The sequence below is a fragment of the Eriocheir sinensis genome, unplaced genomic scaffold (genome assembly GCF_024679095.1).
Source record: "Eriocheir sinensis breed Jianghai 21 unplaced genomic scaffold, ASM2467909v1 Scaffold1526, whole genome shotgun sequence".
In the NCBI taxonomy this organism is placed as follows: Eukaryota; Metazoa; Arthropoda; class Malacostraca; order Decapoda; family Varunidae; genus Eriocheir; species Eriocheir sinensis.
In genome coordinates this window covers 632-16,943 of record NW_026110880.1, presented here as the reverse complement: position 1 = coordinate 16,943, position 16,312 = coordinate 632, and the positions used below count along the sequence as shown (strand labels likewise).

The following is a 16,312-nucleotide window of genomic DNA, read 5'->3' as shown; positions in this document are numbered from 1 at the left end:
TGGTCTCTCTCTCTCTCTCTCTCTCTCTCTCTCTCTCTCTCTCTCTCTCTCTCTCTCTCTCTCTCTCTCTCTCTCTCTCTCTCTCTCTCTCTCTCTCTCTCTCTCTCTCTCTCTCTCTCTCTCTCTCTCTCTCTCTCTCTCACAGTCTCTGCTGAGGTGTGGTGGTAAGGCACGTCAGGTCTCGCCTGCTTCCCACCTGCTCCTGCGCTGCACGCCTCCTGTCCTCCTGCTGGCCCTGCTGGGGTCAGGCGACAGTGCACCATGGCGCACTCGGGCCCGGCTCCCTTATCGGTTTTGGAGGACGACCTTGGGTTGAGCGAGGAGGATGAGAGGGGTGGCGACCATTGGTTGGGCAAACAGTACTTGGTTTCATCTCAAGGAGCGTAAGCCATAGGAGCGCTGAAGTCATCCTCAAACTTTACTTAGCACTAGTTAGACCTCATCTCGAATATGCAGTTCAGTTCTGGTCCCCCTACTATAGAATGGATATCAAGATGTTAGAATCTGTACAGAGGAGGATGACAAAGATGATTCAGGGGGTGAGAAACTTGCATTATGAAGACAGGCTGAAGCAGTTAAACCTACACTCTCTAGAAAGGCGAAGGGTGCGAGGAGACTTGATCGAAGTCTATAAATGGATGAAGGGCTTCAATAAAGGCGATGTCAATAAGATATTGAGAGTAAAAGAGCCAGGTAGGACGCGTGGCAATGGTTTTAAGTTCGACAAATTCAGATTTAACAAAGACATAGGCAAGAATTGGTTCACTAATAGAGTGGTGGACGAATGGAACAGGCTTGGGGGCCATGTTGTGGGTGCCAATACCATAGATACATTCAAGAAGAGGTTAGATAAAGCCATGGATGGTGAGGTAAGGTGGGGTTGAGTGTACAGGAGCTGCCTTGTATAGCCCAACCGGCCTCTTGCAGACTCCTTACGTTCTTATGTTCTTATGTTCTTATTTTCATGCTGACTGCTCTTCTGAACTTGCTAACTGTATGCCTCCCCTCCTCCCGCGGCCTCGCCACACATGACTTTCTACTCAAGCTCATCCCTATACTGTCCAAACCCCTTATGCAAGAATTAACCAGCATCTTCACTCTTTCATCCCTCACGCTGGTAAACTCTGGAACAATCTTCCCTCATCTGTATTTCCTCCTGCCTACGACTTGAACTCTTTCAAGAGGAGGGTATCAGGACACCTCTCCTCCCGAAATTGACCTCTCTTTCGGCCACTCCTCTAACTCTTTTTTGGAGCAGTGAGTAGCGGGCTTTTTTTTTTTTACATTTGTTACCTTTTTTTATGTCCTTGAACTGACTCCTCTGCTGTAAAAAAAAGAAAAAAAAAGTTGCCAAGTTCTCCCGTCTGAGGGAAGGTGACGTCCCTGGGTGTGACACCAGTGACACGGTGCCCACTTCTCATAGGGCACAACCTTCACACCCTCGGCCCTCCCTGCCAGTGTTCATACCCCAGACTGAGTACGTTAACCCGGTAGCATCGGGGACCATGTTTCTTAATGGTCCCTCCAAGCGAGAAAAATTAGAAAAAATCCTCCCTCACACAAACCATTTCATAATATATATCAAAGCATTTGTGATAAGATTATGTATCATCTATATTTTTGGGGTTTATATCATGACACAAATTTGGCCCGTCGCTGCTACACGGTAAAGCCACAAATTTGGCCCGTCGCTGCTACACGGTAAAGCCACAAATTTGGCCAGTCGCTGCTACACGGTAAAGCCACAAATTTGGCCCGTCGCTGCTACATGGTAAAGCCACAAATTTGGCCAGTCGCTGCTACACGGTAAAGCCACAAATTTGGCCCGTCGCTGCTACATGGTAAAGCCACAAATTTGACCCGTCGCTGCTACATGGTAAAGCCACAAATTTGGCCCGTCGCTGCTACATGGTAAAGCCACAAATTTGGCCCGTCGCTGCTACACGGTACAGCCACAAATTTTGCCCGTCGCTGCTACATGGTAAAGCCACAAATTTTGCCCGTCGCTGCTACATGGTAAAGCCACAAATTTGGCCCGTCGCTGCTACATGGTAAAGCCACAAATTTGGCCCGTCGCTGCTACACTGTAAAGCCACAAATTTGGCCCGTCGCTGCTACACGGTAAAGCCACAAATTTGGCCCGTCGCTGCTACACGGTAAAGCCACAAATTTGGCCCGTCGCTGCTACCGGGTTAAATATGGCCACACCGTTGCCAGATTGTCGTACTCAGAGCCTCGTATTTACCTGTTTCTGAGTCATAGCCATTGCCAAAAAACACCAATAATTAACCATTTTAACGATAACTCTATATGAAGGCAGTTATTGGGGTCGAGGAGGCAGTCTTTGGGCTCGGAAATCCTCCTCCTCCTCCTCCATACATCATACTACACCATACTACATACATGATGAATGGGAGACCTCTGCAAGCGATGTGGGAGGAAAAGGATCTTGGAGTCACTATCAGCAGTGACCTGAAACACGCGAATCACTGTAAAAAAGCATACAACAAGGCCAACACTATGCTCGGGTTCATAGCGAGGAGCTTCGAGTGTAAAACGCCAGACGTGATGCTATCCTTGTATAATTCCATGGTAAGACTCCACCTCGAGTATGCAGTGCAGTTCTGGTCTCCCAATTACAGAAAGGACATTGCTCTACTGGAAAGGATGATTCCAACCTTAAGGGCTCAACCGTACGAGGAACGACTCAAGCGACTCAATCTCTTTACATTGGAGAAAAGACGCCTACGAGGGGATATGATTCAAGTCTTCAAGTATCTGAAAAAATTCAATAACGTCGATTACTCCAAACTCTTTGAACTGCAAACCAACCTAAGAACTAGAAATAACGGTTTACCCATTCATTCTAGTCGATGTAACACAGACAGCGGAAGGAGTTTCTTTTCAAACCGAGTCATCCGTCACTGGAACAATCTTCCCTCAGAAGTAGTAAATGCGAATGCTATCAACTCCTTCAAATATAGAACCGACCGTCACTTCGCTGCGTCGGGAGTAAACTGAATATTGAGGTGCTTTCATCTGCTCCTCAATATCGAGGTGTTTTCGTCTGCTCCTCAATGTCGAGGGGCTTTCATCACCAAAGTGGGCAACCTCGTAATGAGCCAATAGGCTTTCTGTTGCCTGCATTTCCATGTTTCCATGTTTAAATCTTTCCTCCTCCTTCTCCAGGGTCATAAACGTGCCCCTGGAAAGACCTACAACGCCCACGAAATCCCTCGTGGTACTGTGACCCTTCATCTGTGCCAGGAACCTAAGACTTAAAAGCCCCATGATACCCGACTGATTTCCTTTTGGTCTCTACAAGTTATTGAGAGGCAGAGGTGTGCAAGAATACAAATCCTAACATTTCCAAAGGCCAAAAAAGATACATCGGGTTCTCATAAGTGACTTTGTAGGTTCATGATACAGAAGAAGGGTCACACTACCACCAGGGTCATAAACTACCCCTACAAATGCCCAGAAGTACTGTGAAAGCCTATGTCAGATATGTTTCTCTAGGTTCATGGTACAGAGGAAGGGTCAGATATGTTTTTTTAGGTTCATGGTACAGAGGAAGGGTCACACTACCACCAGGGTCACAAAACTACCCCTGGAAATGCCCTCAACACTTACGAAAGCCTTGTCCAATATATGTTTCTTTAGGTTCATGGTGCAGAGGAAGGGTCACACTACCACCAGGGTCACAAAACTACCCCTGGAAATGTCCACAACGCCTACGAAAGCCTTGTCAAATGTGTGTTTCTTTAGGTTCAGGGTACAGAAGAAGGGTCACACTACCACCAGGGTCACAAAACTACCCCTGGAAATGCCCAAAACGCCTACGAAAGCCATGTCAAATGTGTGTTTCTTTAGGTTCATGGTACAGAGGGAGTGTCACACTATCACCAGGGTCACAAAACTACCCCTGGAAATGCCCAAAACGCCTACGAAAGCCATGTCAAATGTGTGTTTCTTTAGGTTCAGGGTACAGAGGAAGGGTCACACTACCACCAGGGTCACAAAACTACCCCTGGAAATGTCCACAACGCCTACGAAAGCCTTGTCAAATGTATGTTTCTCTATGTTCACGGTACAGAGGAAGGGTCACACTACCACCGGAGTCACAAAACAACCCCTGGAAATGCAGACAACTCCTACGAAAGCCTTGTCAAATGTATGTTTCTCTAGGTTCACGGTACAGAGGAAGGGTCACACTACCACCGGGGTCACAAAACAGCCCCTGGAAATGCAGACAACGCCTACGAAAGCCTTGTCAAATGTATGTTTCTCTAGGTTCACGGTACAGAGGAAGGGTCACACTACCACCGGGGTCACAAAACAACCCCTGGAAATGCAGACAACGCCTACGAAAGCCTTGTCAAATGTATGTTTCTCTAGGTTCACGGTACAGAGGAAGGGTCACACTACCACCAGGGTCATAAAACTACCCAAACAAAGGCCCAGAACTCCACTGAAAGCCTTGTCAGATATGTTTCTCTAAGTTCATGGGACAAAGAAAGGGTCACACTACCACCAGGGTCATAAAACTACTCATGGAAATATCCTCAGCGCCTACGAAAGCCTTGTCAAATGTGTGTTTCTTTAGGTTCAGGGTACAGAGGAAGGGTCACACTACCACCAGGGTCACAAAACTACCCCTGGAAATGCCCACAACGCCTACGAAAGCCTTGTCAAATGTGTGTTTCTTTAGGTTCAGGGTACAGAGGAAGGGTCACACTACCACCAGGGTCACAAAACTACCCCTGGAAATGCCCACAACGCCTACGAAAGCCTTGTCAAATGTGTTTCTTTAGGTTCAGGGTACAGAGGAAGGGTCACACTACCACCAGGGTCACAAAACTACCCCTGGAAATGCCCACAACGCCTACGAAAGCCATGTCAAATGTGTGTTTCTTAAGGTTCAGGGTAGAGAGGAAGGGTCACACTATCACCAGGGTCACAAAACTACCCCTGGAAATGCCCACAACGCCTACGAAAGCCATGTCAAATGTGTGTTTCTTAAGGTTCAGGGTAGAGAGGAAGGGTCACACTATCACCAGGGTCATAAAACTACCCCCACAAAGGCCCAGAACTCCCCTGAAAGCCTTGTCAGATATGTTTCCCTAAGTTCATGGTACAGAGGAAGGGTTACACTACCACCAGGGTCATAAAACTACCCATATGCCTTTAGTTTGTATATGTCTTTAAATGAAGATAGAGTCCTTTGTTAGGTATTCAAAGTATGGAGAAGTTTCCCCTTGGCGGCCAAGAAAACGAGTGTAGTAATGTCGCCAGGGCGGACTCAACCATTCTGTGCAGTCAAAGAGGTGGTGTCGCCCTCCCTTCTCTCCGCTGCTAACCCAACCAAGTTCAGGCTTTATAATCCTCCCGGAGCACAGGTGATATCCGGCTCCTGTCTCCTCCTCTCTGAAGGCTGCGGCGACGCTGAGGCCCTCCCAGCGTCACCAACACGTGTGATGGAGCAATACTGCATGTTACGGCACTAAGAGGGACGGAGGCAGCACAGTGACGGCTGCCCAATACTGCATGTTACGGCACTAAGGTCCAAATACTCAGACGCTTCCTCCTCCCACATCAACTATTTCCAAAGGCCAAAAAGGAGGTTAATCGGGTTTTCATGACTGTTTCTTCACGTTCATGGCACAGGAGAAAGGTCACACTACCACCAGGGCCATTAAACTACCCATGGAAATGCCCAAAACTTCTACGAAAGCCTTGTCAAATATGTGTGCTAGGGGTCCGAAGGGTTTAAGAATACGGCCCTAAGAGACTGACTTCAGGCAATATACTGAGAAAAGCACATGTTGAATGGCAGAGAAATGAGACAGAAGCGAAGTTGGCCGCGAATCTCAGGGTTTGAAGACTCTAGAGGCTTTTATCACACTGGGCAAACGTTCCGTGGATCTTCAGTCACACCACGATTTCCGCTGGCGTGGTTCTCATACTTCCGCGGTGTTCTGGCGTGCTCACGATCTTCCAAAGCTACGGTAGATGTCAGCGAAGCCATAGCTATTGCCAAAAACCAGCAGTCATTAACCATTTTAACGATAACTATATATGAGGGCAGTTACTGGGGTCGAGGAGGCAGGTTTTGGCTCGGAGGTCGGCAAGCACAGGAGGCTGAGTACGACAATCTGGCACCGTTGTTTTCCGAGCCTCTTCTGCAGGACTTTACATTTTTCTTCATTGAGTCGTAGCGGCCACTTTTTGCTCCACTCGTGCAGCTTGGTGATGTCTTCTTGTAGGAAATCCACAGCCAAGGGGTTAAGGACCTCATCATTATGTACACGTATATGGGGCCCATTTTCTCAACCTAAACATACCGGCCATTGGTAAGCCATTGGTAGAGGTTGTGTATAGGGGTTTCCATGGGTAGTCTTACGAGCCTTATCATAGTTTAACAAGGCTTCTGCACGGTGAATGTAAAGATGACTCATGAGAACCCGACTAATCTCCTTAATTAAAAGCCATGGACAAATAATAGTGTTACGGCTGCCTGAGGTTCCCGCCAGGAAGTGACGTCACCGAGCGGGAAGGCCTGTGATTGGGGCGCGCACGAGGGAGAGCAGATGGATTCGAACCTCGGTCGGGACCTGAGGCTCGTAGCGTGGCGGTGCACGGACCCCCTTGAAGAAAGTGCCTGGAATTGGCGGTGTTTGGGTTTGTGGACCTTATTAGAGGGTTTCGACGGTCAACAAGTGGCCGGACCCCGGTGGAACAGTGTGAGAACTGTGACAAAGGAAATAAACCACGTTAAACCGGCGGATTGTGTTTCTCTGAGCCCGCCGAAGTGGAAGGGGTTTGCTTTCTCCACAGTAAAGTGCACTGGTAGCCAGAGGCTGGATTTCACGCACGCTGCCGCTCTCGGAGGTAACACAGGGTGGCACACACGCCTGGGAGTCGCACCTCAGGGGACCAAGGACCCGGAAGTAACGTGAGTAGCCCATCCAGACGTTGGACGCCAGCCACAAGGAGCGGTGAGTCTCCTGGGGACGCTGACGGGGTTTTCGGGCGCCTGGGTGAGGTTACAGGAAGGTTACAATAGCTTTGAGAGCGTCCAAGACAACGGCCGGGCCTGTGATGTCTCTCTTTGCTGGCAGGAGTTATGTAAGCGTGGGAGTCCAAGTGCTCACAGTGGTGTACATAGGAAAGGTTTATAACAGGGAGGCGAGAGAGGAAGCCTTGGGTACAAGTGTTTGGGCAGCAACAAGCGAGTGGCAGGCAGGCAGGCGCACACGTAGAGAGGTGTCTGGTGCAGCGTTGCCAGGTTGTCGTACTCAGCCGCTTATATTTCCCGACTTCCCATCCCAAAACTGTCTTCTGGGCTCCGATAACGAATCTCATTTATGTTTATCGCTAAAAGAGCTCGATCCTGATGTATCCTGGCAATAGTGATGCGTCAGAAACCGGTAAACACTATGCTCTGAGTGCGATAAACTGGCACCGGTGGTCTAGCTGGTGTTGCCGACTCTCGGAAAGATAATGTCGGGAATGCCGTGATATTTCATCGCTAACTACCTAAACAAGGGATGGAAACTAGTGATTTTGAGGTACACTTAGTCAGCAATGCTTATTACACACTGAAATGCCTCCAAAGTGCCCCAAGAGTCGAAGTAAACCACGTCGACCGAACCCTCGGGGCCTTGTGGGTGAAACAAAGGCGCATCGGTGACGTCAAGCCGAGCCCAGTGTGCCGCGCGGCGTGGCTGAGTGAGGATGGGACCGTCGCGTGCGTGCCGGGGTGATGGCGGCCACTACGCGAGGCTAAGGTGAGGAACGGCCTATTTGCCCCTTCCCTTGCGACCATTCTTGACTATCACAGAGGTTTGAAGGCTTTTCCAGGTTTAGAATCGTCTGGGGAGTAAATAGGTTTCTCGAAGGACGAATATCGGTAGTAACAACTTCAGGTGATGGCCCCGTGCTGTGATTGGCTGGCCGGCCGTGACGTCATCGATTCCTCCCGCCCAAGACGTGTGTGTGTGTGTGTGTGTGTGTGTGTGTGTGTGTGTGTGTGTGTGTGTAAGAGGAGGAGGACATGTGGGGAGCAGGACAGCCGCAGCTAGTCTCGCTAATGTGGTAATTTTACGTAATACATTTATTTTATTTGATTAAGGTTGTTTTATTTGGTTAAGATTCGTTTTAGGTCCGTGCCAGTATCTCATTACCTACCTTATGAAACTTCAGTATCTATTTATATATATCTTTTCTACAAACCCTCAACAGTAATGGAAACGCTTTGAAAATCCAATTCAAGGACTTTTTTTTTTACTCTTGAAAATAGGGAATAATGTTTACGAAAGCGCGTCGCCTCCTCTGGCGACGGTGCAGCCGGTGTTGCGAGAAATACCTCCTTGCTGAAATAGGTCACATACATGGGGGGTCCAGAGGGCTATGCCCCTGGTTAGGGGTCGAAGGGGCTGCCCCGTTAAGGTCGTAAACTTCTGTTGTAGTAGTTTAAATATGCTCCCCGACCCTAAACCCTCTGCGAGCTATTTTAGGCGCTGAAGGTGCCTGGAGGAGGCGCAGAAGGCTCCTGGGAAGGCACAGAGGGTGCCTGGAGCGAGGCGCAGTTCAGGTTCCGTCCGTAGGAGGGTACGAGAGTGTCGTTCCCAAAGAGACTATATACGAAGAGATAGTGGTATGTAGTAATTCCTCAGGTGTGCGGAAGTAGCGCCATCTATTGCAGCCCACCAAAAACGTCACTTTTCAGGGGTAGCTTTACTATTTTGAAGTACCTGCCACAGCACCCTCTCCAGCCTTTACTTGTTTTTTTCATTATTGTAAAATGATTTTACTAATGGGGTTAAGAAAAATATTTGTTCTTATGTTTTATTAGGTATTATCTACACTATATCAATTTGTTATTTTAGGAAAAATATAATGTAGAAAGCATTTGCTAATATATATATATATATATATATATATATATATATATATATATATATATATATATATATATATATATATATATATATATATATATGTGTGTGTCTGTGTGTGTGTGTAAACATATCCAGTGCTTTAAATACAAGCAAAGCATACAACATTCTATGCATGCTAAATTACTATAATGCCTTTGCAACTGTGGTAACCCGGATGTCACACTGGTCCTGTGTCCCAGGGTAATGGGTTCCCTAACACCACAGGCTCAAGGGCCAATGTTACAGAGATGAGCACCGAGGCCACGCGCTGCTACAGCGTATGCCCCCAACCGTACCTTTACCTTTTGCAAAATGCTCTTAGCTGAGTAAAAATATCATACTAACTGTACAAGTGCCAGATAATGGCAAGCATTGCATACTGCTTGACAGGGCAGAGAACAAAAGCTTCTAAGCATTACAACTGAAATAAACAATGGGAGACACTCAAAGCTTGTTAACTGAACATGACCCGATTTATAACAGGCAAAACCAACAATGGTGCGTTATATACAATGAAAACTGTATAAAAATGTTGCAAGGCACATCAATATAAGAGCAAAGCATCATAAAACATGCTGAAATACATGATGGAGGACATCAAGAAGGTAACACATGAGTTGTCTTAAATGGAATGCAATAACTTGGTGGTCCTGGGAGACAGCCGAGCCTGGAGGTGAAAATGGGATGTAGGACACGGTATGATCTCACAAGCTCTGACCTTGGTGTCAGGGTCATGAAGATATTAAGCTCAGTAGGCACAACTATGCAGCGGAGGCACATATGATAAAAGCAAATGAGACAAAATAAGGCAACTCATAGTGTAAGAAAATAGCAGGAAAGTTATGCTGCAGTATGTGACACACCAAATTACAGGGCAGAGAGTGATATGTATTTCATAGGCTACATCAGTAAACATGTAGCATTTATTGCAGGAAGCACACATTAAAGTTGGATGTAATAAAATATATGTTTTTAGCACACATTAAAGTTGGATGTAATAAAATCATTTGATATGAAACTCCTTGAACTGGCCAACCAAACAAACCACTCTCTGTCTCTCCCCCCTCCCCCCCCTCAATAAAGCATTATTTTTCACAAGGTTTATGAGGCATTAGTCAAGAATATCAACTGCCATTACATTTTGTCAAAAAAAATCATACCTATGTGATTATGTATATCATATAAAGCAGAAAAAAATTGCATGCTGTAATACAAACAAGATTACTCCTGGAAGCCACATTAATGATGCCAGACACGTGATGATAGACACTTAATGTGATGAAATTACATGCTGTATTTCACATTATGAAACCAAGCCAAGTGTCACTGCAGCACATATTAGGTAAGGCAGACACCAAAAGCTTGTTACCTGAACAAGATTAAATATAACAGGCAAAATCCACAATAAAGCATTGCATACTGTTGGGTAGGGAAGAGAACAAATGCTTCCAAGCATTACACCTGAAATAAACAATGGCAGATATTCAAAGCTTGTGAGCTGAACAAGATCTGATTTATAACAGGCAAAACCAACAATGGTGCATTACATGCGATATCTGGCAGGGGATTCCTTGCATTACAACTGGAAAGTGGCAGACACCTAAAGCTTGTTAACTGAACAAGATCTGATTTATAACAGGCAAAACCAACAATGGTGCATTACGTGTGATATCTGGCAGGGAAGATAAATGATTCCTTGCATTACAACTGGAAAGTGGCAGACACCCAAAGCTTGTTAATTGAACAAGATCTGATTTATAACAGGCAAGACCAACAATGGTGCATTACTTGCAATATTTGGCAAAGTATATGGAAAAAATTTCTTGGCGTAACAAGAGTAATACTAAATAATGGCAAATCCCACGAAGTATCTCTTCTTTTGACAAAGCCTGTGCTCTTTGCTGCAGGGCTGTCAGAGTCTGTTTGCTCCAGCCAACATTTACTGAAATACCCCTGAGTCATGAGTGAAGTGTTGAAACTGAAGGCAAGTGAAATACTGTGCTTAGAAATCTATTAGCATTTGGACTTTGATAGTATAAGGCCAGAGCAAACCTCCTCTCTTGTAACCCATATCTCCTACTAGGCTTAGATCTTGGCATCTTGCAGCATGTTGAACCTGACCTCAGAAAAAATCCATCCCTATTGGATCTAAAAAATTGCTGGCTCTGGGCAAAAACTGCCCAGGAGTTGTAACAGCCTGGGCTTTGAGCTGCCTTGCCTCCCGGTGCAGACGACAGACTGTTGTGTGCAGCAATTTTCACTTTTCATGTCTGAAAATACATAGAAAAATATTTAATCACAATTAATCACAATTCTAAATAATAAAATATGTGCATGTAATTGCATTATTTTCAGTGCTATAAGGACAGTGAATCTAAGCATTGACATTATGTCTGCACGCCAGCTTCGATGGAAGGCTTCACTTAGATTGCCTGACAAGAGTAATATTTTCAGGAGATGGGGGAGAGGATACAACTGGAGACTCTTGACAGATATAATGTCAAGATCTACAAGCACCCATTTACCATATATATCTTTGATGTTCAGTCCATACTAAAACATTTGTCAATGTGTTGCCACACTAAAAATCTAAAAATTCCCTGTTTCTGCAATGTTAGTCATACCTAAGCCCTGCTAAACCATCCAAGTGAATCAAGAATGAGTTCCGGGCGGCAGCATGAGCCAATACTAAATGGCGCCACTATAAAAAAAATTGCCTGCATCATGACGGGCCTGGGCCGACCGCCAGGCCCCTGAAGAAAACCTACCGGCGCTATAGGCAGGTGGGGAAAAAAAAAGGATCACATCAGAAGAATGGACAAAGGTTTGTTAGTGGCACTTCAAGGTTATGCTACCTCTTCAAAGATTGGCCAGTCATGGTTTAAAGTGGAACAGGATAAACAAGAAACAGGTAGGTATCTGTGGACACTACTGTTACTATCAATTGCCAGCCTATGGCAAAATTTGAACCTATGCTATCAAAAACATAAGACCCATATGCTGATCACTCGACTAATCGTAACGGTACTACAGCCATAGAAACATAATAAAGAGTTTAAATATATCATTCAAAATGTCAACCTTTTTACATACCTTTTTTTTAAAGATATGTAGCCTACTGGTGTAACAGTTAAATATTGAACTCAATTTGTATGCAGAGATGTGAAGTATGTTATTAAGCTGTAATGTTTCCAACACATTAGTTGTGATTAAAGCAACATGGAATAGTAACTAAAGAGGATAAATTATCACTGAGAACAAGAGGTTCCTTACTATATTGTGGTGAGCTTGATGGCCGAGTCGAGTTTCCTCCAACCCCATCAAGTTCACACCCTGTTGAGAGGCAATTTTTTAATCAAAGTGAAAAATGGATGCAAATGGTCACTAAAACTAGTTATTATACTTGGTGTCACAAATTCGGGCAAAGAATTTAGGGAAGGACTCCCGGACTTGGCGTCACTGATGAGGTAAATGATCTCGTGCACTCATTGGGCTATAATATATACATTGTTATAATGTGTATTATTGTCTTGTTACTATATATTACCTACTGATAATGGAAATACATGTCAGGATTAATCATCAAATACAAGGAAAAAAGAATCATGTATGGAAATTGTGAACTTTTAAGTTCATGTAACAAACAAGGTTTATTATACACAAAAAGTTTGGATTCTTCAGATGTAAAAGATTTTTTAATATAACATCACCCCCTTCCTCCATATTGGTTCTTTAAAGCAAGGGTTGACTACAACTGATTATTATTTGCGGCAGGTTTCACAACACTTTTTTTAGTGCAAAGCATCCGGAAATCAATATAAGGATATTTCTCATGAGTAGCTACTAAAACTTGACAACCTAGAAGGATGCATCATCAGACTGTAAAGGATAGATATATTATAAGACATACCTATATTGGTGGATCCAAGGGGGGGCCCCCCCCATGGTCCTGAGTGATACAGGAAAACTAGCTCAAAAGCGCGCTGCGGCTAAAACAATGCTTTGGCACAAAGTCCAGGCCGTTATACCCATTGATTTAGGTCACTCCACCAGTTTTTCAAGACCAGGACTGCCGAGAATGGCTAATCGGTAATGCTAATGCTCCTTCCACCCGCAAAAAGTCTGACGTCCCCCCCCAAACTCATTTCCTGGATCTGCACCCAAAGACATACCGTAACATGGTTCAGTGATCATGGACAAAAAAAAAATGTTAAGACAATCAATATCCAATCATTTCAGGATACACAAATCAGCATCCATATGAAGGAATTCTACAACTTAAAAGTGATGTTGAGCAGGGCATGTGTTAAGTGACTTGCACAATCTATTTTGTGAAGTCATAATTAGATTAATAACACAACAATCAACAAACACTAGATGAAGTATTCATACCAAAATCAATACATGGAGCTGGTGCACTGCAATGGGGAGCACATTCCTGCAGCTCAGCAAGAGGGTTGGATGCTGCCATGTACTTCAGGGGGTGGCTAAATGTCTTCACCCTTGGCCTCTTTCTTGGACTCTCCCCTTCAGCTGCCACATTCTCTTGGATGATATCGAACGTGTTTGGATCTGTTGGGATGTGGTTGTGTTAGATGTGGAATAACATACGACAGTGGAACATGGAAGGAAAGAGTATGTCCACACGGTAAAATACAGAGATGAGGATTGCACTGCATTAGTTAAGTGATTACAAGATGTAAATTGAAATTCTTTGGATACTGAAAGGATGTACGGGGACAACTGGGTGAGAAGGGAGAGAGATGCAGATTTTGATGTTATATAGCTAGTTACACCAATGAAGACTTAGGACATACACATTCAGAAAGACCACAATTTTGGCTGCTAGACGGAAAAGCACTAGATGTCAAAGTGCCAGGACATTGAAGGAATTAATAATAAGAAAAGCAATAATAATTAATGAGTATAAATATATTTCTGATATTTTTGTTTATCTTAATACTAGTATTAGAATTTTCAAACACTAATAATATAATAAATAAATATTGATAAATTAATGAAAATAAATACATTAACTGTACTAATACTACCACTAACAATATTAACAGCACTGCACCTAATAGACTGAGCAATAAACTGAGTCTGAAATATAACCATAATTGAACTGTCTCTGTCTGAGTGTTATGTGAAGCTTGCTCCATGCACCGTGATAGGAATGGCATAGATGCATGCAGGTTGCTGAGATACTTACAGTCACCAGCCACTTGTAGATATGGCACCAAAATGTGTTGGAAGCATTGGCGGCCAACTTCTATTTATTTAATTATTATTTTCTTTAAACAAAGGAGACAGCTCAAGGGCAACAAAGCGTACTAGAAAAAAAAGCCCCGCTACTCACCGCTCCCAAACAGACAAAAGTAGAGTCTTGATACACTCTTCTTGAAGGTCAAATTATAGGCAGGAGGAAATGCAGACGAAGGAAGGCTGTTCCAGAGTTTATCAGTGTAAGGGATGAAAGAGTGAAGATGCTGGTTAACTTTTGCATAAGATGTTTGGCAAGATAGAACATGCAGTAATTGACGTAAATTAGAAAAGTATAGATTTAGGAGGGAAATGGGCAGGCATTGGTTTAGTAATAGGGTGGTGGGGGAATGGAATAGACTCAGCAATCACATAGTGAGTGCAGGGACGATAGCTTGTTTTAAGAGTAGACTGGATAGCTACATGGGCGAGGTAATGGAGAGGAATCTGGAGCTGCCGTGTGTAGGCCATTCGGCCTTTTGCCGCGGGAGGAGGGGAGGCATGCAGTTAGCAAGTTTAGAACAGCTGTCAGCGTGAAAATTATTAGAATTTCCACATTATCATTATTTATATATATCACTTACCCCGGCTGGCATCCTTCCGTAATAAATGTAGCTTCATACCAGGCTACGTCTTCTTTATCTCCACAAAGGGACATGATTTGAGGCTCCGGCTGGTAAACGTGGCGGCCGCGGCGGTGTTATGATTTTTGAGCGAGGCAGCGTTGCAATCGGAGCAGAGAAAGATATTGCTGCGAATAGCGGTATAATAAACAGTATAAGTTAGACAAAGATAATTATATCCACCCACTCTTTCCCCCTACAAACCAATGATTCAATGTAAATCATTACTGATGGAAGTCAGCGTGCGTGCTAAAACAATGAGTTTGGAAGAAAAACATAATCACATTTTTTTAATTTTTTTTATAGAACGGCAGTAGGGCTACAGTCTATGTTCATTCCAGTATGTATACAGAAAGGTTAAACACATAAAAAAACATCTAACCACTGGTAGCCTCCCACAAATGCAGAGAAAGTAATATAATTGCGGTACAATAATAGGATTACTCATGACATGCAATCAGGGTATATCTACCTGGTATATATATATATATATATATATATATATATATATATATATATATATATATATATATATATATATATATATATATATATATATATATATATATATATAGTTCCTACTGTTCATTTTAATGTTTATCTCCCTATATTCTCTTTTTATTTAAAATGGGAAATAACGAGACTGAAGAAAAAAAGTAACAGCATTTGCTGCTTGATCCCATGTAGCAACACTGCTGATGGGTTCTGGGGGTTGGGGGTGGGTCTGGAGGGGGGGTCTCCTGGATGTAAACAAAGCTGCTCCTGCGCCATCTGTTGCAACCGACATACACCACCACCCGCCCACGGTCTCCCATAGAGGCCCCCTCTCTTGTTCTATTGTCTCCTTGGTACAGAGGGTGCCTGGAGAGGGCACAGAGGGTGCCTGGGTGCACAGGAGACAAGGACAAGGGTCGACATAAACATTTCACATGAAAACATTTATTAAGTCTGTACTTGCAGCGCCACATTTTCTGTCTCACCGGAGGAGAATATGCGACCGTTTGAGCGGTGGCTTGCTACACTTTCACTAAATCAGCTTCCTCGAGGTTGGGCGTTCTGTATCGTCTCCGCCAGTTCTTCTCCCCCGCACAGTTGCTATCTATATACAGGGGCATTGTCCGCCCTCTATGGAGTATGCATCTCACGTGTGGGGGGGCTCCACTCACGCAGCTTTCTTGGACAGAGTGGAGTCTAAGGCTCTTCGTCTCATCAGCTCTTCTCCTCTTACTGATAGTCTTCTACCTCTTAATTTCCACCGCCATGTTGCCCCTCTTTCTTTCTTCTATCGATATTTCATGCTGACTGCTCTTCTGAACTTCCTAACTGCATGCCTCCCCCCCCCCCTCCCGCGGCTCTGCTGACGCGACTTTCTACTCATGCTCATCCCTATACTGTCCAAACCCCTTATGCAAGAGTTACCCAGCATCTTCACTCTTCCATCCCTTACACTGGTAAACTCTGGAACAATCTTCCTTCTACTGTATT

General features: G+C 44.4%; 1 long non-coding RNA gene across 1 annotated transcript; it reads right to left on the bottom strand.

Annotated features, from left to right (window-relative positions):
* Positions 1 to 10,100: 10,100 nt before the first annotated feature.
* LOC126990290 (uncharacterized) lies at positions 10,101 to 14,543 on the bottom strand. The gene is made up of 3 exons (XR_007744200.1): positions 13,335 to 14,543; positions 12,216 to 12,275; positions 10,101 to 11,212 (listed from the first exon to the last, which is right to left on the bottom strand). It is a non-coding gene; the product is annotated as an uncharacterized LOC126990290 (long non-coding RNA).
* Between the last annotated feature and the right edge of the window lie 1,769 nt (positions 14,544 to 16,312).